Below are 24,984 nucleotides of genomic sequence, written 5' to 3'. Positions count from 1 at the left end.
GCTTTGGAGTTCCTTCCCCTGGAGATTCTGATTCAACGTGTCTATATTTTTATGAATGCTTTACAGGGATGTAATACAAAGGTCTGGGAAACTTTTCTGTAAAGGGGGAGATAGTAAGTATTTTAGATTTTGCAGGCTATGTGGTTTCTGTTATAACCATTCAACTTTGCCATGGTAGCCTGAAATCAACCATAGGCCACATGTAGACAAATGAGCATGGTTATATGCCAATAAAGCTTTATTTACAAAAACAAGCATCAGGTTCCTCAAAAAATTAACCATAGAATTACCATATGATATAGAAATTCCTGGGTATGTATCCAAAAGAATAAAAAAAACAGGGACTCAGATGCTTATATATACACCCACGTTCATAATAACGTCATTCACAATAGCCAAAAGTGGAAGCAACACAAATGTCAATAAATAAAAAAGCAAAATGTAGCGCATATATAAACATATATATATGTATATGTATAAAACGGAACATTATTCAGCTTTAAAAATAAATGAAATTCTGACACATGCTACAATTTGGATGAACTTTGAGGACATTTTGGAAGTAAAATGAGCCAGACACAAAAGGACAGACACAGCATCATTCCACTTCTATGAGGTACCTAGAGTAGTCAAATTCATAGAGACAGACAGTGGAACCATGTTTACCAGGGGCTGGGGTAGTGTTTAATGGGTACAGAGTTTCAGTTTGGGAAGATGAAAAAGTTCTGGAGATGGACAGTGGTGATGGTTGTCCAACAGTGTGAATGCCCATAATGCCACTGGATTGTGCACTGATGAAGGTTAAATGGTGAGTTTTATGTGTATTTTACTGCAATAAAAATAAATTTAAACAAGGAGCAGAAAAACAAAAGACAAAAAATAGAAAGAACAGATGGCACAAGGCATGAATTTGACTCAGGGTTATAGTTGAACAACCCTTGGTCTAGTGCACCACTAGGGTCCAGAATTACCAGCCATGGTTCATTTCCTCCTGGTGTTAGTATGCAACGAAACCCACCTTCACTTTTCTTTGAGATTATGTTCAGAAATGGGAAATCTCAGGCATTCAACAATACACAATCTTTGCCAACTTCTATGGAAAACCAGGGTCTCCAAGTGTCCTATTCAGATCAAATTAGGTGTTGTATTATAGTGAACTACTATAGTCCTCCCAAATTCACCTGCCTAGGTAGGGTTTTCCATGAGGAAATACTCCAAATGCATTGCTTACGTTCACATGCTTACTGCTCTTTATGGCTATGTCTGTCTCCTCCTTGATTCTTGTGTCTGTTAAGTTGCTTTCTTCTCATAAGAAAGAGGAAGTGAGGGCAGAGAGACCAGAAGTGTTCTTTCCCAACTATTTCTTGTTGGGCAGTGGAATGGAAGTCCTTGATCATTTATGGAGACATGAAGGGTTTGGTGATAAGTGTTCTCCTTCCAGATGCTATTGATTTACTTATCTCCTCCCAATGGCAGTTTAAAGATCAAGCTTTAGCAAAAACACCTATTCAATTACAAACTTGGGAACTAGTGGATTTATACAAATTAACAAGTCTTTATTACTTATAAAGAAATCACTTACTATTTTTACATATAAAACTGGAATATTTAACATGAGGCAGTCATGGGTGTTTTATCCGAAAAAGTGTCTTCAGTCACACAAAATTTTGTACTTGAAAGACTGAAATAACAGGGTTTACAAACGTAGTTCCCTTTTTTGGAATGGTCCTTTGTCCTCTCAGTTTTCTGGCCAGACCTCTCAGAGAAGTCACAAGATTGCGTGTTTTAATAAGCTTCAAAAATAATGCCTGTATTATATAGGGCGTAGATTAATACTTAAGGGTGAATATTGATCAGTTCTTATTTTTATGTCTTTGCACTGATAGAATGTAGCCCCTTCTGTTTTGTATTTGTCACTGTTGCTTACATACCTGGGATTCCCTTTGAAAAATGTAGAACAATGATGGAAGCGAAGGACTGATGGATGAGGGAGTGTGCGTGTGTGTGCGTGCGGGTGTGCACGCACACACCCTGAATATGCAGTTGCAAAGCAGCTTAGCTTGAGAACAGTCAAAATGTACATATCTTTCCATGTATTGCACAAAATAAGTGTATATATCTAGACGTACCATGTTGCTATGTTCTACTTCGGTTTTACTGAGGGATCCTGGAAAGGGACACTTTCAGTCTTCCCAGAACTTGTTTTAGAACTCGTTTTGCTGGGGAGCGTGTCTGTCGTGGTGTTGAGGCTATTTGAATGAGTCTTGGTCAACACGGATTCTTGTGCTTAAGGACGGGTGCTGCTGTGCTCTCATTCGTTCACACATTTACACAATAGCAAGAACCAGTACTTCCCTCGTGTGTGTAGACGGTATGTTAGAGATGCCAGGGACAAGGGGGTGGAGAAGGCATGATTGCAGGAGTAAGGGATTGACTTGGATTAGTGGTAGTGGAAAGAAAAAGGAGTGACTGGAATAAGGGGTGGGTGGATGAGACAGCCAAGGTTAGAATAGCAATGGTAACATTGCAGTGGTAAGGAGCTTGTCCGGTGCCCTGTCCGTGCTAATTGTTTAACAGGCTTAAACTCACTCAGTCCTTAACACCACCATGCAGGTTCTATTATTCCCATTTGACAGGAAGGATGAATAACCATGATTACAGAGCTACCAACTCTCAGCACTGGAATTCAAACCCAGTTTAATCTCAGGGTCTATGTTCTTAACCACATGCACCTTACCAACGTGCTACCACTGACCTTAGCATACTTTGGAATGGACAGAATAATGCCACTACTGGTGTTTGGGGAGTTAATGGCTTAAGAAAGTGACACCAGAAGGGGATCTACCGTGGAAGTAGAGTGTCAATTGAGTTCTAACTCATGGAAGCTCGTACTGATAGATGTATCTGTGGGAATATTACATATCTTTGAGCCTCATTTTTCTCAAGTGTGAATGGGTGATAGAGAGTTTATAGCAGTACATTGAGAAAATGAATGAGATAATGCATGAAAAGTGCCTTGCTCAGTAACTGGTGAAGAATAGGATCTCAATAAAAATTACTTTATTTTGCTAATGATTAAGATGAAATGTGCTAGGCTTGGTCCATATTCCAGAGTTTATTTGATTCTGGATGAGAAAATGATCAGTAATTATTGTCCATATTTTTCTACAGAATACTTATTTGTTTGAATAAAGGTCATGGAAGTGGTAACTAAAATCAAAACAAACAAATGTGAAAGGAAAGAAAGAAAAATGAAATATTTATTGGGTAATCAAACTACCGTACATTTTTTTTTTTTTTTTTGGTGATAGTGATAGGACATAAACAGCATAGTTTAAATTGCATTTCAAATTATAGTAATAATTTTCAGTGTTGTAGAGAACAGATTCCCTTCCTGAAGATGTTTGAATGCTTTGCTGAAATAACTTAATTCCCAGGGCTGAGTTCAGATTATGGACCTCCCATTTCCCAGCTATTGGCTGTGGAGCCCTGGCAAGTCCTTAGCCTCCTGTGCCCCTTTTGCTTCATCAAACAAAACAATATTCAGCTCAAATGAATGAAGAACATAAAGTGTGTAGCATAGTGCCAGCTTTTAGTTCACATTCAATAGCAACTACCCTCCTCTTGCCCATTGGTTCAAAAATAATCCAAAACCCACTAGCAAAAAGTTCTTTATTCTTGCCACAAAGCAAAAGAATGTCCTAGAAGACTCAATGTCTGGGTCTCTTGTTGGTCATATTGGTCTTAGAAAACAACCCTCAAAATATAGCTCAATTGCTTCTTTTCAAGACTAAGGTTTCTAACACCTTGGTTAGGAATTGTGTTTGCAGGTGCTTTTTTTTTTTTTTTTTTTTTTTTTTTTTTTTTTTTTTTTAAAGGAACCTGTTTCACAGATGAGAAATGTGCCTTGTAGCTGGTTGCTGTGCTGTACCAGGTGACATGGGAAAGCATTGGTCTCTTGCCCAAAGCACACTTCTAGGGCCATCTTGGTGACTCAGAGATCTGACAGGCTGCCAGGGAAGCTGAGGCTGGAGAAGCTACACTCGGCTTCTCCCAACCCCGGAAACTGGTCGACCCAGCCCAAGCATATTGTTGGTGTCTTATTAAATGGGTTGATTTGGGGAATGTTGTGTTTGCCACGCAGTGTCATGCCTTGAAGCCTCGGTTTCCAGCCTTTATTTATAAGCCTAATTGTTGCTATGGAAATTCAATATTTAAAGAGGTAATTATTGCTGATCTTGTTGCATGTGTCCATTTCTGATGTCCAGCTGTTAGCTCTTTAGCTCCAGTCTAGCAGATTAATTACTGCTATTGATTACTTTGAGCTTCTCTCTTCACACCTGCAGTCTGTGTAATTAGCTGGTGGCCTCCTCTGAAAATTAGGAGCAGTTTCATCCTGGCACCTTGCCATTTCCCAGCCATGTGCACTGCACTGATGAACAAAAGCAAATCTATTTTAAATAGAGATATCTGGGTAATGAACTCTTTGTGTTTTTGAACTATCCGTGGATAATTCAAATTACCCTCTGTTAGCAAATATTGTACCTCATTTGATGACTATCTGAAAAGAAAAAATTCCAAAACACTGGTTTTTATTCCCATTTCCACCTTGCAGAAATTTGCTCCCGTGTGTGCATGTGTGTGTGTATGTGTATGTGTATATGTTTAAATCAAAACAACTTTCTAATTCTGCTGAGGGTATTGGGGTACTAGAATAGGCTTCCTAATGGAGCCCAGTGGAAGCCGTTGGGTTTGCACTGAGTGTTTCAGGCATCCACGTATTAATGTTCATCCCTTTTGGTAGATTCAGACTCCGTGTCTGAGAGACACATCACTATCCATGAGAGCCGTTGATATACCTTGGGAATAAAAACAAGTGTCCCATTTGAAAAATGAGTGAGGAAGTGCTATGAGAGAGGAATTACAGGAATCTTCAAAATTTTCTTCCCAACTTTATTTCAGTTAGTAGATTCCCGCCCCCCCCCCCCCCCCACCACCACCCTGTGTATTGGAACCAAAATCCAGAATTGCCAAACACTGAAATCTAGAGTTCTGCCTCCAATGTCCTGTTATGATACTTTCTCATCTGTTGCGTATTACTGCCTAAACACTCAGGAAACACAAGTTGGTAGTGACATTGGGAGTGGACTTCCCAAGTAATGATAGGCAATGATTACTAACATGGCCAGCTGTTCCCTTCCATGCCGACAGGGCCCCACTAATGTTCCCTTTTGCTATTTAACTTGTGTTGAGTTATTATACTAAGGATTATTGCTTATTGTAGGAAAAAATAAAGCACTTTCCTCCTGCCCATGGCATGTATCTGCCAGCTTTCATTTCAAGCTTAAAGTGGATAAGTATGTCCCAAAGCCCACCCGACACATGGAAGGAAAAAAGTTCAGAAAGTTATCACTTGTCGGAACAATGAGAGCACCATCTCATTTATGTCGAGCACAGACGTGTTTGGTTGGATCACAGTGACATGGGGACGCTTCATCAGCTCTGAGATAGCCTCTACGGAAGCAAAGCAACACAAATTCCTGCCATCCAGGGAATCAGGTGGGAGATGGGCACGGAGTGGGAATGAGTGAAAAGAGTAGGGGCATTCACTCATCAACTCAACGAAGCTTTGGGGCATCTAATGGGGAGGCTGAACGCCGGCCCTCAGACCAGAAGGTCCCCAGCTGGAATCTCATCATTTCCACTGTTACCAGATTAAAATTTAAATTGTGCGCTGCCATTTGGAGGCCTTCTGGGCAAGGTCTTGCAGAGTCACCAGTTATTAGGAAAGCCTCCCATTATCACAACCCTAAAAGCTATTTGAACAGCAGCCTAATGTGGTTGTGATTTCCAAGGATCATTTGCTGTTATTGCGGCTCTGCTCAGATGTGAGTGGGAGAAACTAACCAAAGTTTCCTTCTCATAGTACCAGAGAGGAACATCAGAGGCACCAGAGAAATATTTTGCTGGCCATAAATATAAATTCACCCCAAGTAAACAATCTTTTGTTTCCCTCATCTGGGCAAGGTCATCTCTAATTCTGGCAAAGAGCAACACTCTCTCCATTACAGAGTATAAACTTCACAAATGCACACTGATTATAATTTCAACTCAACTAGAAATGTGAAAACATAGTTTTAAGAGGGTGCTACAGTAAAATGCAAAGTGTAGTTGTGTACAACATTCCGTACTTACGGATTACAGAATGACTTTCGAGTGATAGGAATTTATGAATATGTACATATACACGTATATGCATATATATTTTAATTTTTGGCATTGCAAAATTCAACATGCTTAACCTCAAATATCTGAGGCTGTGCACAGAATATGTATCGTGAAACTAGACACGTCACAGGTCTTTCCAGAGTATGAAGCTGCTTTAGCCATTGGTTTTTCAGCTCCAGCAGAAGAGAAATGAAAATCTATCTTGTTAACCCTGATTTACAAAACCAGTTAAATTTTTAAAAATTTTTTAAACCATGATGAAGACTAGGTATTTGCTACTGTTGTCTTCAAAGTTGCTGGGAGTATTTAACATCTACTCTGTTATACTGTCTGAGGGTATGCTGACAAGCTAAGTGAAACGAGAGATGAGAATTTGTCTAATGAATAATAAAAATAATGTAGCTGACATGTATCAAGTGCTTATTATGTGCTGGGTATCATGCTAAGTGATTTGAATTTATCACCTGTTTTAATGCTCACAGCAAACCTATATTGTGGATCTGCATTTTATAGATGAGGGCATTAAAGCTGAGAGGTTGTATATAACTTATTTGACCACAACCATGGTCAAATCTGGTAAGTGACTTCATCTGTCTACCAAACTAGACTTTTAACTATTTCTGGTTATTTTATCCCAGCTATGCAGTCTTGATGATATTTTTTTTGCTCCAATTATGTGGATTCTTTAGTATTGGATTAACTAAATATAATATCCACTCATAAACCTTGTGTTTTGGGGCCTACTTAATATTACTTACTCCTTAGTCTAACCTTTTGTTTTTCTTTTTTTTTTTTTTTTTTTTAAATTTTTTTTTTCAACGTTTTTTTATTTATTTTTGGGACAGAGAGAGACAGAGCATGAACGGGGGAGGGGCAGAGAGAGAAGGAGACACAGAATCGGAAAGAGGCTCCAGGCTCCGAGCTGTCAGCCCAGAGCCTGACGCGGGGCTCGAACTCACGGACCGCGAGATCGTGACCTGGCTGAAGTCGGACGCTTAACCGACTGCGCCACCCAGGCGCCCCTAACCTTTTGTTTTTCTTGATTTATAGTAACTATTGCAAAAATTTGTGCTAGAAATTCCAAGATCTTGTCCATGAGGAAAGAACCTGCCTTAAGGAAATGTAAGAATAGAACAGAACCGGGCATCTGTGCAACTGTGGCCTGACCCGGGTAAGGACTCTCAGTTACTGTCCTGAGTTCTCCTGTGGAGAAGCCTTTTTGCTGGAAGAGTCACAGATTATTATTGATTCTGTTACCGGAAATGCAGGGAAAATCTCCCTCCCCCACAATTTAGCAGTTTCTTTCTTGCTGTGTACAATTATTCTTGTTTCACTTAGATACCTGAGACATTTATTTTCTGAGGAAACAATCAGAATAATGTCTCTCTGTCTCTATTTATGTATAACACACATGCATGGAATATATTCTGATTTTCCATAATTGTATTTGGTCATATGTGTGTGTGTATTGCTGTTACATGCACACAGGTGTGCACACACAATTGGTGTTCCATGCCACGTTTCCAAGATATTTTCTGGAAAGGACCTTTAAGAGAATGAAGGGCAGAGCCTTCTCCGTATCAGTGGGTGTGTAAATATCTTCAGATTCTATAAAAGCATCTTTATTTTCTCATAGATGATTTGAAGGGGAGTTGTTTATGCTCTGTAGCACACATCAGATAACCTTGAAGAAGTTCTCTTGAAAAAACAGAGTCCAGTTTTCCTGATTCTGTATTTTCCCTTCTCTATCTGATAACATCCCAGTCCTAGTGTCAGTTCTCACCCTAATGAGCTGAAACTACATTAGTGAAATCTTAGATAAATTGACTCAAACCTTGGTTTGATGATCCTACTTAAGACATTCAATTAATTCTGTTTTGCTACAAGCTAATTTATGACTTTGTATTTATTCAAAAAATGTTGAAGATACAAAGCAGTGGGAGACAAAATAATGAATTATTCTACCTTCCTTCATGTGCTGACTATAGTAAGGGAGGAAGAGAAGAAAGAAATGCTTTTGATGTTTGGTAGGTGGGTATTTTCTTGTCATATCAGATAGTCTTTAGCTGATATAAACACATTTGTATCCCTCTAGGAGATACTAATTAGTGCAGTAAATGTTGGTTTATTAATTATTGTTAAAATTTTCCTTACCCAGTAAATAGTTTTTATCTTTTCTTTTTGCCCTTCCTGTTTTTCCCCCATTCCCCCCGCCTCCAGCCCCCACCTCCAGCCCCCGCCACGCTTCCTCTATTCTCTCCTTCCTATCCGAGATAATACTTGGTTTATTGTGGTCATAAAACTTTCTTTCTGGTGAATAGTGAGTGGCAGCTTGATAAAGCTGTGATATAGAAACAGATATTATAATCCACGTTTCTGTTGCAAAGCTTAATAATTGATCTGTACAATTTGAGAGAGAAGAGAAAAATCTGAGACTTTTAAAGTAATTTACAGCCCCCCTGCCACACTCGGGGTGTTTTTAATGAGCTTCTCTAGATCTACAGGTAGTGCAGGTTTTCTCTGCTGATGTTCAGGGCAACTCATCAAGACATCCTGCAGGGCAGTGTCTTCAGGGAAGGTCAGCCAGAGAACAGAATTGCGTTAGGTGATGCTGGGTACGTAATTGACTTCCTCTGTCTCTGGAAAGTGATAGAAGGCAGGGCTGAGAAGAAGCTGCCTCTTTTCAATTCCCTCTCCCTCCCTTGATTAAAATTGCTTTTCTTACACCTCGTTCTATTTCACTTTCCTTTTTACATTCTCACAGGCTAAAACTTTAATTGCCACCCATGTTGGTTTTGTTGCTGAATTAAAAGATGAAATATTTCTTATAATCAGACTCAGATTTCCAGACTGCTCTGTCTTATATAAGCCTTTATTTTTCATGTAGTTTTCTAAAGGCAGGCAACAATGGTGTTCCCCTCCCCAGCGTGACAGCCAGTGTTATTGTGTGAGACAGGTTAATCGTGTTATGCTACGAAAGAGTCATATTCCTTTTTATTCTTTGCTGTGATTTTTTTTTTCTGTCTGAACTCCTATACGTTGGAGGACTAGATATAGCCACCAATCTTGATAGACATTTAACCCTCCTGGTCATCAATGACTATAGCCAAAATATGTAATTGCCAAAGTCACAGATTTTCCAATATTTCTTCTTATGCCAATTAGGAAAATAGGTACTTAAAACAGGCATACATCAGCCAATTAAAAATAAAGTCTATCAAAAAAAATAAAAATAAACTCTATCTTCATGGTCTGAAGTAAGGTAATTGTACAGAGTACATTTCTTCTGCTATATTTTAAAATGTAATTCTAGGTACCTACTGTATTAGACAGTATTTTGTGATACGCTTCATTCTATCCAGAGAAATTCAGAAAGTAGACTTGTATAGGATCAGTCATAAAATGGGGCATCTGGGTGGCTCAGTCAGTTAAGCATCCAACTCTTGATCTCAGCTCAGGTCATGATCTCATGGTTTGTGAGTTCGAGCCCCACATCAGGCTCCATGCTGACAGTGTGGAGCCTGTTTGGGATTCTCTGTCTCCCTCTCTCTCTCTGCCCCTACCCCCCCCCCCCCCCCCAATAAATAAATTAAAAAAAGAGTCAGTCATAAACTCAATTGCCAATAGGTGGCATAAGTATTTTGACAACGTTGATGAGAAGTAGAGGCTAACAAAGACAGTAAATACATAAAGATACTCAAGGAATTGATGTGTGTGTGTGTGTGTGTGTGTGTGTGTGTGAGAGAGAGAGAGAGGGAGGGAGGGAGGGAGAGGGGGGTTAAGAAGGCTTCCAAGGCTGTTTTGTGGAGCTGAATTTATAGACAGGCTGTGCAGTGTGCTTGCTGGGCTGGATTTATCTTGCATTTTCTTATTAGGACTTCTGGAAAGAGAGCTGCTCTCAGCTGTTCAGCGGACAGAACCAGAACATTCTCTCAAAGCTGTCAGTTCTGTCTGCCGTGAAAAGGGGACGTGGGAGAATAGGAGCCTCAGGGCTCAGGGTGAATTTGTCCTGTGTCACGCTGGAGCCTGCCATGGAAATGTCTTGTATTATATCCTGGTTTTAGAGTCTGAAGAAATGGCTAGTGAGTGAGAGGTGCCTCTGACAAGCCCTTGGAAGTCAACTGTATGTTCGAGGTTGTGGCGGAACTCCCTGGTTATCTGAACATTTAAACGGTTTGATCTTGGAAAGATCACTTTATGAAGAAAATGGTGACAGAGGAAAAGAGGATAATGTGTTTTTTTCCAGCGGTCTCCCGAGCGATGTGCACATTCCTCTGTTTCCCCAGGCTGAATTGCTCTCTTGTTGTCGGAGGTGGCTGAGGATGGGTTGGCAGACATCGGGCATCCAGGCGCCGTATCCTTGCGAACGTGGGGCATCTTGATCATTTCTCTCTGCAGTGACTCTTCCAAATTTTACTCTTTCATAATCACACTGAATTAGGTACTAACATTTAAGTGCCTTCTTGGGGCTTGGCAAAATTAAAAAATGAATTAGCCACCGAGGAACCGAGAAATTAAATATCTATTACTAGACATGGCACACTTTCATGGACTTCTGTGTGGGATAAGTCCTTATATCCTTGACTAGCATGAGTCAGCACAGTTACATTTAATGGGGGGGCCAGGCTGTACTAGCCTTGTGCTGCTCGCCTGGGGCTTAAAACTGCTCCCTTCAGTGTGACTGTCTCAGCCCCGTCCCTCCTACTCCGTGCCTTCCAGACAATGTCTTGCATGTTGCGATGATGATCAAGGCTGACTTTTTCTACTTTCTAGATTCGCCCTATATGTTGTTGAATTCTCTTTATCACTTGCAGTAGGGAACCAGTATTCATTTTGTCATTTACAATATAGACATAGAAATATATCATTTAAATCCTGATGCTAAGTTAAACTTCTCTTACAGGTAGCATCTTTTGGCCATGGCAACTTCTACAAATTTTCATGGTTATGTTTTTATGCAGAGTTAAAAGAAAAAGACAAAATTTTGAGCTAATGGCTATTCCAGTGATTTCTAGGAAGGAAATAATGAATGTAGTTATCCAAATGATAGGTTTAAGAAAGGTTTAGTTTAAAGTAAAACCACCAGCTATTAACTGAGTTCTGAAGTGACATATTTGAAGGCTGAGTCTTCAAAATAACCTGTCTCCAAATTTAGTAATACATTGACTATCCTAAGACATGGTTAGAGTATGAATTTTTGGGTTAAACAAACTTGGCTCTGAAAAGTCATGTAGCATGCATAGTATCGTTTTGTGTAGGAGGAAATAATACATGCTTCTAAATCACTTGGAATAGAACTTTTTCTTTTATTTGGAAAGCTTTTTGGAATTTTTCAATGCTTTGCAGTTATTAGGCAAAATACTTCTTGTATTGACTTCTATGGAATGTATAATGAATGTGTTATGGAGTATTAAAAATTCAGGCATTTTTTTCTATTTAAATAGTTGGGTATTTGCAAAAGACAGTGATTTTTCTTTTCCATGAGGGTATACTCAGGGGAGTTCTCCTTATCTCCCACTCTCTATCCCTCCTCTCCTCTCTTTTATTTCTCTCCCCTTAACCCCTCTCTCTTCCCTTCACAAATGTTGACTGAGTGCCTTTTCTTAGCCAGGCAGGGTACTATACTATGGAGATACAGAACTGAGTAAGATGCATATACATCAAGCACTATCTGCTTAGTCTCTTAAACCTAGAACCTAAAAATTCATTCTTAATTCCTTTTCTTCTTTACCCCTACGGCCATCAGAAGGCTGTAACTCTAACTGCAGGATGTGCAGCCTGGGTCCGTCCTATCGAATCAACTGCCATAACCATCTGCTCTAACCTAAGTCACCCTTACCTTTCACCTCACCTATTACAAGTGCCACCCTACTGGTCTTCCAGTATCACCTGTTGCCTTCCTTGTCACTCATCTTCCAGTAACTAAGGTGGTCTTCGAGAATATAAATCAGATGATATAGTTTCCCATTTTCTTCCATCATCCAGTCGCTTCCATTGCTTTGTACTGTGCTGTGAATTCCTAGTTCCTTCCTTTAGCCTTACAGAATGGTGGCACTGCACACCCTCTTACATACCATTTCCCAGGGACACTCCTGCTCTTTCCAGTCCTCTGGCAAATCAAGTTTGTGTCCACCTGAAAGCCTTTGCCCTTGATATTCCTTCGACCCAGAACGATCTTTCCTCTCATCTTTATGGCTGGCTTCAGCACTTCCATCTTGTCTTCAGCTCAGATGCCACCTGCCGAGAAATTCCATCCCCTCCCGCATCCTTCCTTCCCTCCCCTTCTCACATTGTATTGGTTTGTTTTTCCCATGGAACCATTAATCAAAATATTTTCTTTTTTTTTTTAAACTTAAAGTTTATTTATTGTGAGAGAGAGTGCAAGCCAGTGGGGGAGGGGCAGAGAGAGAGAGACAGAGACAGGGAGAGAGAGAGAATCTCAAGCAGGCTCCACACTGTGAGTGCAGAGCCTGATATAGAGCTCGATCCCATGAACTGTGTGATTATGACCCGAGCTGAAATCAAGAGTCAGACGCTTAACTGACTGAACCACCCAGGCGACCCTTAATTTCTTTGTTTATACATTTACTATCTGTCTCTCTCACCAGAATGCAATCTCTATGAAAGTAGGTAGTTTCTCTGTTCTGTGCCTTATTACATTGTCAATGCTGAGAACCATGTATAGCATATTCAAAGCACCTGATACATTTTAATTTTTGTATTAATAAGGTCTGTGCCCATGTAGACCTTTCACTTTAGCAGCTAGTTTCCAGTTTCTTTCGTAAATCTGCTAAAGGTGGGTGGCTTCTATTTAAGGGACTCGTTTCAGTAATTTTACACATTTCAAGTCTAATAAAACAAGCACGTATTAATCTGCTTGGGCTGCCATAACAAAATACCACAGATTGGGTGGCTCACACAGCAGAAAATTTTTCTCAAAGATCTGGAGGCTGGAGGCCAAGCTCAGGATGCTTTCAGGATTGGCCTCAGCAATGATTTCTTGGATAGGACACCAAAAGCATGGGCAAAAAAAGAAAAAAATAGACGAATGGGACTACATCAAACTAAAAAGCTTCTATACAGCAAAGGAAACAGTCAACCAAATGAAGAGGCAGTTTATGGGATTGAAGAAAATATCTCCAAACCATATATCTGATAATGGGTTAATATCCAAGATATATAAAGAACTCCTTATAACCCAATAGCAAACAAAACAACAAAAACAACCAAAAACAACCCAATTAAACATGGGCAAAGGAACTGAATAGGCATTTTTCCAAATATGACCTACAAAAACTAACAAAAGGAACTGAATAGGCATTTTTCCAAATATGACCTACAAAAACTAACAGACATTTCATATCTATACCAAGAGATGCTTGATTATCAGGGAAATGCAAATCAAAACTACAGTGAAATATCACGTCACACCTGTTAGGATGGCTTTTATCAAAAAAGTGTCAAAAGATGATGAATGTTGGTGAGGATGTGGAGAAGAGGGAATCTTTGTACAGTATTGGTGGGAATGTTAATTGTTGTAGCCACAATGAAAAACAGTATGGAGGTTCCTCAAAAAATTAAAACTAGAATGACCACATATGGTCCAGCAATTTCACTTCTGGGTGTATATCCAAAAAAATTGAAATCAAGATCTCAAAGAGATATCTTTGCTCTCATGTTCCTTGCAACATTATTCCCGATAGCCAAGATATGGACACAACCTAAATGTCCGTGAATGGATGAAGACGATGTTGTATGTATACAATGGAATATTACCCAGCCACGAGAAAAAAAGAAATCCTGCTGTCTGCCACAACTTGCATGAATCTTGAGGGCATTATATGAAGTGAAATATGCCAGATGCAGAAGGATAAATAGTACATGATACAACTTATATGGTGAGTCTAAAATAATCAAGTTTATGGCGCGCCTGCCTGGGTGGCTCAGTTGGTTAAGCGTCCGACTTCGGCTCAGGTCATGATCTCACGGTTTGTGGGTTTGAGCCCCGCGTCGGGCTCTGTGCTGACAGCTCAGAGCCTGGAGCCTGTTTCAGATTCTGTGTCTCCCTCTCTCTCTGCCCCTTCCCCACTTGCACTCTGTCTCTCTCTGTCTCAAAAATAAATAAACATTAAAAAAAATTTAAAATAATCAAGTTTACAAAAGTAGAGAGTAGAATGGTGGTTGCCAGGGCTGTGGTGGGAAGAGGAAATGGGGCGGTATTAGTGAAAGAGTATAAGGTTTCAGTATTTAAGATAAATAATCCCTAGAGATCTCCTGTGCAGCATAATACTTACAGTTAACATTGTTGTGTTGCATACTTAAATAGTTGCTAAGAAGGTAGATCTTATGTTAAATGTACTTATCAAACACCCAGAGTAAGAGGGTGGGAGGAAACTTGGAGGTGAGGGATGGGTGTATGGCATAGATTGTGGTGATGGTTTCATGGGTATATACTTACATCCCAACTCATCAAGTTGTATACCTTAATTATGTACAGCTTTTTGTATGTCAAAAAAAAAAAGGTGCCATCAAGATCAGTTTCTGGTGAAGCCTCTCTTCCTGGCTGGTGGATGGCCACCTTCTCACTGTGTCCTCACATAGCCCCTTCTCTGTGCATACTGAGAGAGATCTCTGATCTCCTTATTTTATTGGGACACCAGTCCTACTGGATTAGGTCTCCTCCCTTAAGACCTTATTTAACCTTAATTACCACCATATCTCCAAATACAGTCACACTGGGGATGAAGACTTCAACATAGTGAGTTTGGGGGACACACAACTGAATCCATAGCAAAGTGCGAGGAGAAAAGCACTTTTATTTGTTTAAACTATAACGGATCTGTGGAATCTTACACAGGAACAATCTGACATTTGACATCTGTTATTTAGCCAAGGTATTGCTTGACTTGCAATGGATATTCAATGCATGTTATGACACAAATTATCTATTTTAATGAGGTATTTTATGAAGCTGCTTTTGTTGATTTGCACAATGGGGCACAGACATGCTGATAATTTAAATTGGGATTAGACTCTTCGTTTTTAGAATAACTTGGCTCAGTAATACACAATGCTAACCACCTGTAGCTCTTTTCCTCAGGAGGCTGCTTCTTTAACATTTCTAGAAGCTTTGTGCTTTCCCTGAGCCTGATGCTATGATGCTCACAAACTTAGCAGGAGACCAGGTTAACTCCAAGATGCCCAGGTAGAAAACTTAAGATGAAAAATGTGAAAAATTTCCTTCTTTTTTCCTTTCTCACCATGTTTTCCTCTTTCTACTCTCCTCATCCTTTCTTCTTAGGAGAGAATCTTCAGTGAGAGATGTTCCCCTTAATTCATGTTGTGTCCTATTTCTGTAGCATGAATATTTAGGAGGTACTTAAGCATGGTTTCTAAGCAGTGACAGAAATGGAAATTATTTACCCCAGGAACCCGGCATGTATTCTTGTTAACTAATTTGCATGCTGTTAAATAAATAACATATTGGTGGGACCAGAAGATTTGGAACCTCTCCACTACCCACACTCCATTTTTATTCTCTATTTTTAGGACGAGTATTGTGTTTGTTTACCTAACTTATGAGGCTTCCTTTATGTTATATAAATAGGAAAATTAGCTGGGCAGAATCATGTATAAATTTATTGCCTTGGTTTGTGTCTTTTCAGGAATCTGAGGAGAAATAAATGGGCCTATGTGGGTAACAAGCCTTCAGTTGCTGAACAATTTGGTGAAAAAATTATATTAATATGGCTATGATTATATGTACACTGGATAAAACCCAATAAAGATTTGGGATAAGCCTCATTGATCTAACGTTAGAGTGCTTAAACATTGGGAAACTACTTGAGCAATTGAGTGTAGATTGGGATTTTTGAAAACCTTCACATGGACTGTGGTAAACTGGCTGCTTTCCTGTAAATATGACAATGTGGACAAACACAAAAACATGGTGACATGTTGATTGTCAAATCTAGCTTAAGAGCCCATATAAATATGATGGAGACCAAGGACATTATCAGATGTGTATTCAAATGGAATATATCTAAATCTGGTTTTGAAAGTGGTTTGGCTGGGGTGGGTGTGTTGTTCCCTAGGTTTGAGATTTTTTAGAAACTTGAGGATGGGAAAACTGCATGTCCTCTGAGATTAAATCCTTTTATTCTGCTGAATAAATGAACTCCCCCCCCCCCACCCCAAAACTGGGAAATATTGTATATTCCAGCTGCAGGCTAAGTGATTGCTTCATTTCAAGCCTCCTGACTGCCATGGAACCATCTGGTATGTGCTTGTGTGTAGGAGTAGGCGAGATTCTAGCTAACACTAAGGTCTTCGGCTGGTCCAAGTTGTTTCTTATTTACCACTTCTTGTCACACCTGGGTACAAAGGCAGAATTAAAACTAAGTCTGACTTTCTTCCCATCGCCTTTAAACTTTTTTCTACTTTTTGGCTTACATAAAGGTAAAACTGTTAGAAAGAAAAATTGTTAAAAGCGGGGGGGGGGGGTGAGAAATGCAGGGATAGATGAGAAACTATAAATCCTAAAGTTGGAAAGATTTTATTTTTCATACTTAGAGATCCCCCCGCCCCCATTATTGTTTTGGGTCAACGGGAAAAAGGTTTGTATATGTTTTTCCCTCATGTGCTACTTTAAGCAGTGTTCGTATGTTCTGTGAAATGGTTATGCTAAATGTCTGTGAGAACTTGAGTCTGGGTGTGGACATATAGTGAGTCTATAGGACCCAAAAGAGAACAACAGTGGGAGGATAGGAAAGGCAATGGATTTTTAAAAAATGAAGAGCTAGTATGAGATGGGCAAGTAGGGGATTAAATGAGAAATTGGGTGGTTGGAACAGATTGTGTGTATATTTTCCTCTCTGAGACCCCTAAGATTTCTTCTTATACATTGCATGGGGGAAAAATAATCTTTTTAGCTTCTTAACTATGTACTTTCATCACTGCTGTACTTTCTTTTAAGTTTGGCTCAGAAGGGAAGGGGTAATATAGTACCGAAGCTCAACATGGTGACCAAAACAACTGGCTTTGGATATGGTACTGGCCAAGAAAGACAAGGACTAGATCATTATTAATGCATACTATTAGTCCTAAACTACACATAGTACTGCAGTTAAAAAGATTAGTATGATGCCTAGCGCATCATCTTTCCTCTTTTCATAAATCATGCTACAAACAGAAGCAGCGTCTTTGAGAACTGAAGGCTGTCTGGGCATGTGCCTGTGGGGCATATACAGACCAGCATGGTCCAGAGGCTTCCTCAGTCTGGCTGGTCTTTGCTGGAGTGCTGGTAGTGTCTGATTCAATTAGTAATCAGAGATGTAGTCATTGCTCTTTTGTGACTTTGAGAGCCTTGATTGTGGATTATATTTACAGATTGCAGTTTCTTCTAAATAGGGTCCTTTGTATTCAAGGACCTAAAGAGTCTTGCAGTCTCTGATAAAATTGAGTTTTCCCCATATAATAATACATGAGACATCATTGTATTTGTCAAGATTTTGGTCAATAGAGCCAAGCAAATCCATGTATAGGAGTAATGAATTTAGCCACATTTTGTTTGTGAGAATAATTTTGTTAGGCACCCTCCTCCTCCCCTGCCCCGATCGAAATACCTAACAGCTAACATAAATATGGAAATGGCCTGGGTTTTAAAGTCTGAAGCTGTTAGGCTCTAAACGTTGAGCCTTTCTTACTGATGGCAATGTGTTCCTTCTGATGGGGCAAGGCCTTGGGCCTAAAGGAACCTACAGTCTTTAGGAAGTCAAGCTCTATATGAATTTGAGAAATAACTAATTTTTAAGGTATTTTGTGACAAAATACCAAGTGTATGCTTTGCTATAAAGGCATGTGTCCTGACCACAGAGATTAGAATGAACTTAATCTGAGGTGGAACTAAGTGTTTTTTCAGGTTTGAGGGCCAAGTTCTGCCTACCAACTGGCTTATGCATCATTGTTTATGAACTAGATCAGTATGAAAGGTCATTAGAAGCAAATGGATGGAAACTGTACTGAAAGTTAAGAAATTAGTAAAGGCATCATGAGCAGGGTGGACATGTGGAGGCTTCCTCTGGAGGACCAGGTAACAAATACTTCGATAACTCCACCCTTGTGGCATCATTGGTATGTGGTCTCACTGGGTGATTGATTTATTAACAGGTCAGCAGTTGGAGAAAAGCGGAGAAGTTAACCCTTTGTGACCATCATTGATTTTGCTCTACCCTGTAAGAAAACTCTGCCCATCAGAAAACCAGTTAAGGCAGGTTTTGCCCAATGCTCTGCCCTCGGAAAATATAGTATATAATTCCCATGCAAAAAAATGCATCAAAAAGAGAAACACCAGCTTGCTGACACCCTCATAATGGAGTTTGGCCAAGGCAATTGTTGATCTCTTACAGCTTTTTGAAGAGTTAGCTCAGCAGTTAAGCTCTGAATAGGTCCACCCTTCTGTTATTTAGCCAGCAATCTGCTCCCTTCCAATGAATGGAATAAAAGCTGAGAGGCAGAATTTCATCTCTGTTCAAATTAGAAACCTGTCTCCTTATAAACTGGGTCCCTTCCTTCTCCATTACAGTCTTCTACTACCAAGGAGAGAAAAAAGATCTTGGATACGTAGCATAACGATAATTCCATCAACAATAAACCCCACTTGGTGATTTTTTTCCCCCTTTGAGTACTAAGAGAGCCTAAATGTGAGTGCTAGATGCAAATCCATTATTCTTAGTGCTGGTACCTATAATTAACACTGCCCAATGGAATTTAAAAAATATTTATAAAAGAGGCAACATGGTTAACAATTACCATTATCCGTAGCTACACTCCTCCTCCTCCATGTTTTCACGAAGAGAGCGGTGTTGTTACTTCAACAGGCACAGTGTTGTGGTGACTTTTGTGATACAAATGAAGCAAGACTAAAATTCTAATTGTGAAATTTAAAAGGAAAGTAATTGCTTGGTGTTGGTTAATTCCATCTTTGTGTGATGACAGCAGCTGCGTTTCCCTGCCTTGTGTGTTTTAACAGATGGCATTATTTCTTATGGAGTGTTACAGTAGCGACCGAGGTGACACTGAAGGAAAATTCTGTGACAGTATGTTAAGTAAGATATTACTGACAGCCCTGCTGAGCAGCGATGCAGAACTCCACATCGTTGTAGATCTCTTCTCACCCCTAGAGCCCCCACCAAATGGTTTCCATTTGTGGCATGTGGAACTAGAACAGAAAGATGAATGGAAAATTATGTTCTTTTTCAAATTTGCTTGTTTGCGTACCATTAATAGGCCTGGGATGAAGACTCAAATCTGGCACAAAGGTGCATTTATCAACCCAGTATCACACTGTTCTACCTTTCTACCAAAGGAAAGCAAATGGAGGGGCACCGGTAGGCCTGAATTCTAGACCAGGCTTTGCCCCAAGTCACTTTTCTTTGGGTTGGTTTCCTTTGTGTAAACGGCTGGAGGTGAACTGTGACAAATAGTCTCTTGGGCCCTTCCTACTCCAACTCTCTGACTCTGAAAGTCCTCAGCTTTCTGCTTTGATGGCACAGAAGACAAGGTGAGTAGAGTGCATAATGGAAAGCAGATGGCTCTGTATGCTACAGATACTGATGCTCAGCAGAGAGAGAAGGCCAGTGGGTCATAAGTTAGGAGACCTGGCCATGGTTCATCCATGGAGCAAGTTCACATAGTGAAGTGTCAGCTTTCTCACCTCCTTCATAAGGCCATAGTCAAGGTCTAATGGGGATTATGCTACTGAAAAATAGTTCATCCAGCAAACATTGCACAACTGCCCCGTGCTGGACACTGTGCCAAGTGCTGGGGATTTAATGGTGGGCAAATCCGGGTCTCTTTTGGAGGAAGACATCTGCTGGGTGGACAAGCACGTAAATGGATAATTGTAGGAGAATGTAATAGGGGCTTTGAAAGGCATAAATACAAAGCGATGCACTCACCAGCTGAATGCAGACCATGATCTCAGCTACACTATATGGGGAAGAACCACCTAGCTGAGCCTAGTTTAAAATATTAACCTGCAGGAACTGTGAACAAATAATGTGGTTTTTGTCTAAGTTACAAGCTTTGCGGTAGTTTTAATGCAACAATAGATAGCTGAAATAACATATGGAGGCAATAGAACTAGAACATGTTCCAGAAGAAACGTTCTTAACGGTTCTCCTGTGGTTTGACCATCCGAAGTATGTAACAGTGGAAATAATAATGGAATGCTAATGTCATTTTTATGGTTTATCCAGCACGTTCTCATTTGATTCTTATGACAGATCTCTGAGGCAGACCTTACCTTGGTTTCAGAGATGGAGAAACTGAGTCTCAAAGGTCACATTGAAGTAAATTGCAATCAAATTCAGGTTTGCCTCTATATTGTTCCTCCCCTGGAATCAATCGAATAGGATTTCAGGTAGCTTCCCATTTGTAATTTAACAGTTGTTGAACATGCAGGGACAGAGGACAGATTTTCTTCTAATACTTCACTAAAGCATATCCATTGGTCTGTGCTACTGTTGCAATCGGACTAGTTGCTTGAACATGACTAAGTGGTAAGGGTAAGATTGAGTCCTTGAATCAAGCCAAGTAGATGCAAAACTACGTCCGAATCTAGATTGATTGGAAATTTGTGTTCCAAATAATTGGCTCAACGATTTTCAGCAGCGGTTCATCATAGAATTAGTTCTTTAAAAAAGAAATCAATCATAATCAATAGTATCATCCTCTGACTTTGTAAAGTAATTATAAGTTCCTCACTAAGGCTTCTTAGTTACTTTTCATGATAGAGAAAAATATATCTTTCTTGGATCCCAACCGATAATGTGGCATGTGTAAATCTTTTTTTTTTTTTTTAAGTATTATGATCGATTTCAGATCAAAATATCTTCTATATCTAAAACCTTGGAGTGAACAATTTCTAAGTACAGGGCTTGTGGTGTGACCTAGATAATGTGATGACAGCCCTTTGGAACAACGTCAAGACCACTCCACACGTGTGCCCTTCATGAGCAGACATCTCAATGTGACAGCTTGAATTACAGCTTGAATTTTCTGTATTAATACATACACCCAAACATTTCCCAGCCCACTTTAAAATGAGGATCAATATAAGGTCCTTTATGGTCTGTTATACAATTTGACTAATCTGGAAAGATGGCCTAGGGAAGTAAACTCAGATCAAACCTCAACTTGAAGAGGGTACACAGCAATAGTACTTGTGAGGTAAAGGCAACTCGAGGCATCACGTGTGGTTGAGTTGAGGGATAGCACTGATGACAGTTACCAATGCCAGCCACACAATCGAGCCTTCCCTATGTGTAACATGCAATGGTGTCAGCTTGTGATTATCAACCTTCTGAAAGGCATAGCCATAAAGGAAGCTGTGTTAATTCCTTACCTTAGTAAAGGCACCTATTGCTATAGAGGTTGGTTTTGAAAATTGACATTTTAAAGAAAGATAATTGAGTGGATTTTAATGACTGCTTAGAATGTCTGTACCTAAATGTATTTATCTGGTTTCTTGTTTGGACATTTAGCATGTTTCATAGTTTTTGTTTTCCCCTGTTAAAAGAATCTCGTGCTTGAATTTGTAAATAGGTCTTTATACACCTTCACAATGATTTCCTTAGTGGAAATTTCTAGAATTAGAATGGTTTGGTAAAAGTGTTAGGCATGTGAAATTAATGATCATGCAGAATATCTGTTTTTGAAGTGTCTGGTCATCCAGGAGAGTTTTACCTATTACGCTGGTTCAATTTACCTTAAAATGAAAATAATCTAGATTAACCTCAGTATTTAAAGGAGTATGGTGTAGCCAGGCACTGTTACAAGAGACAGCATCCCAGAACTGATGCTAGAAATGAAAATAAGATCTCTTGGATGGCATTTCTTGATTTTAGGGAGATCAGAATTAAGCATCCATCATACAACACTTCCCAATGGAAACAAACCTGAATCATAGTTGGAACAAGGCTCTGATAGTATTAAAGCAATAAATATTTAGTTGTAATGTTCATTTCAGTGCCAAATATTGCACCTAGTGGTAGCATCTGATTGGATCTGAACCAAAAGGATGGATGAATGAACAATGGCCTCAAACACTGATTTATAAATGTTTTAGTTTCTTTAAACTAGCCTTTTGGACTTCCCCAAAGCTTTCCTTGACTGTAGTTCTTGATTTTGAATGTTCAGTAGTTTTCTGGTTTTTATCTCTACGCTTAGAGTCTCTCATGGTCTTCTCTTCCATCTACTCATGATAAGTGTTTGTTGTAGACTTTTTGCCTCTTTTCTTTGTCTGCAGTAACTAATGCTTTCCTTTGTTTTGCTTGGGCCTGGTGGATACTTGCAACATGTTGATGACATACCAATGTTACTTTTTGTTTTTCTCTTTCTAAATATCAGAAATGAACCTAAAATGAAATTCAGTTGTTAAAACAACTAAGTAGACAATTTAATAAAGGGTTTATATTTGGGAGTATTATCATATGCTTCCTAATTTTGTTTCTCCTTGGTCTTCTCTGAAGTGAAGAGGAGGAGGATTGAAGAAAGTGAATATAATAGGGGGATTGCTCAAAGAAGACATGTTTTTAAGTAACTCCAAATATGTGATCTTAAGTTGAATCAATTACCACATTGCTCTTAAGCAATTTCTCTCATCTTATTGGATGGGTTGCATCTAAAGAAATAACTTTCTTACTTTAAAACTGACATATGCTTATTATTTTAAAAACTCAAGCTATTAGAAAATATAAACACAATATAAAAAACACATGGAATTCCTTCACCAAAGTATAGCTACTGTTCATTTAGTGGTGAAAACTCTCTTATATATCTACGAATGCATACAAACACAATGTGCCTGCCTACCCATTTAATGTGATCGGGATCACTCTATACTGTTCTTTATGTATGTATGGATATATATACATACATATATATATATACACACACACACACACACATATATACACACACACACACTTATGTATAATCTGATTTTGAACATTTATTCATGGCAGGAAGGATTTTATATTTTTAATGGCTGCAGAGTATTGCCTTATCTCATAATTTGCTTAAATAACATTTAAAAGAAAAAGAACTCTTATTTTTTCTTGTTTCTTTCTCCATTTCTTTCCTCCCACCCTCACTCATCCCTCACTCGCTTCTTCCTTTTACCTTTACTTCCTGCCTTGGTGTCTGGCAAAAATGATCTCTAGAAAGGGCTTATGTATTGAAATTCTCATCAACAAATTGTAAGTGCTTGATTTTTCTTTTTTATCTTTTTTTTTTTTTTTTTAATGTTTATTTATTTTTTAGAGAGACAGAGACAGAATGTGAGTGGGTTAGGGGCAGAGAGAGAGGGAGACACAGAAGCAGAAGCAGGCTCCAGGCTCTGGGCTGTCAGCACAGAGCCCGATGCGGGGCTCGAACTCACGAACTGTGAGATCATGACCTGAGCCGAAGTCGGACGCTCAACCGACTGAGCCACCCAGGCGCCCCAGTGCTTGATTTTTCCATTCCCTGATTTTCAATACAGATTTTGGGATTTTTCAACTTTGCCAGCCTAGTAGCATGATATATTTGCTTTGATTTGTGTCCCTTTGATTATAAATAAGAAAGAACATCTTTTCATGATTGCTGGCCATTTTTAAGTTTTTCCTTTTGGCAACTGCCAGAATATTCTTGTGTATTAGATTTTTTAATCCTAAAAAATTTCTTTGAGGTCTTTGCATATCGAGGATAATAATCTTTTGTCATATGATTTATGAATGTTACTTCCCAGTTTATTTAAAAAATATAGGTTCGATATACTTTATTTTCCTTTTATAATTGTATTTTTAGTTTTATGTGGTCATTTTATCACTGTTTTTGTTTTGTACTTCTGACTTTTTATGATACGCTAAAAGATTTCCCCTATGATATGACCATTTCAAAACAAAAGAAAAAAAACAACAAAAAAAATAAACCCCTCCTTCTAAATTGCAGTTAGTGTGATTAAGGTTGTCACATGGTTTCCTGATGTTCTCATCATTTTTTTTTATCTTTTTCTCCCTTTTCTCCCTTTGTTTTGTTTTAGACAGTTTCTGTTACTGTCTTCATGTTCCCTCATGTTTTCTTTTGTGGTTGTCCATTTGCTCTGTATTCCATCCAATGTATTTTTTATGTCAGACATTGTATTGTTTCATCTGCATAAATTTGTTTCATTTGTATGTTTTCCACATCTCTCAAACACTAATGCTGTTTTCTACCTTTTTGAACACATGGAGTGTATCTATAATTGCAGCTTTATCGTATTTTCTACTTATCTGTACCATTTCTGGGTCTTTGTTTTATTGATTTCCTTTTTTTCTCATCATTATGTGTTGCATTTTCCTGCTTCTTTGCATGCCTTATGTGACTACCTGCACTTTTCCATTTGACTCTAAATTTGGGGGTTCCCACAACCTTGACCCCTCATTTGATAATTCCCTAGAACAAGTCTCAGAACCTAGGAAAGTGGTATTGTTGCTATTATAAAGGCTACAACTCAAACTGGTAAATGGAAGAGACACATAGGGCAAGATGGGGAGGGGGGGGGTACAGAGCTTCCATGCTCTCTCTTCATGGAATCGGGGTATGTAACCCTCCACAGCATATCAACGTGTTAAGAAGAAAGCTCCCTTGAGCCTTGGTGCCCAAGAATCTTTATGACCGTTTCATTACCTAGGAATGATTGAAATCAATCACATAGCCAATGATTTAATCAAC

The sequence above is a fragment of the Panthera onca genome, chromosome B2 (genome assembly GCF_046562875.1).
Source record: "Panthera onca isolate mPanOnc1 chromosome B2, mPanOnc1 haplotype 2, whole genome shotgun sequence".
Classification (NCBI taxonomy): Eukaryota; Metazoa; Chordata; class Mammalia; order Carnivora; family Felidae; genus Panthera; species Panthera onca.
Note: the sequence above shows the minus strand (reverse complement) of the source record.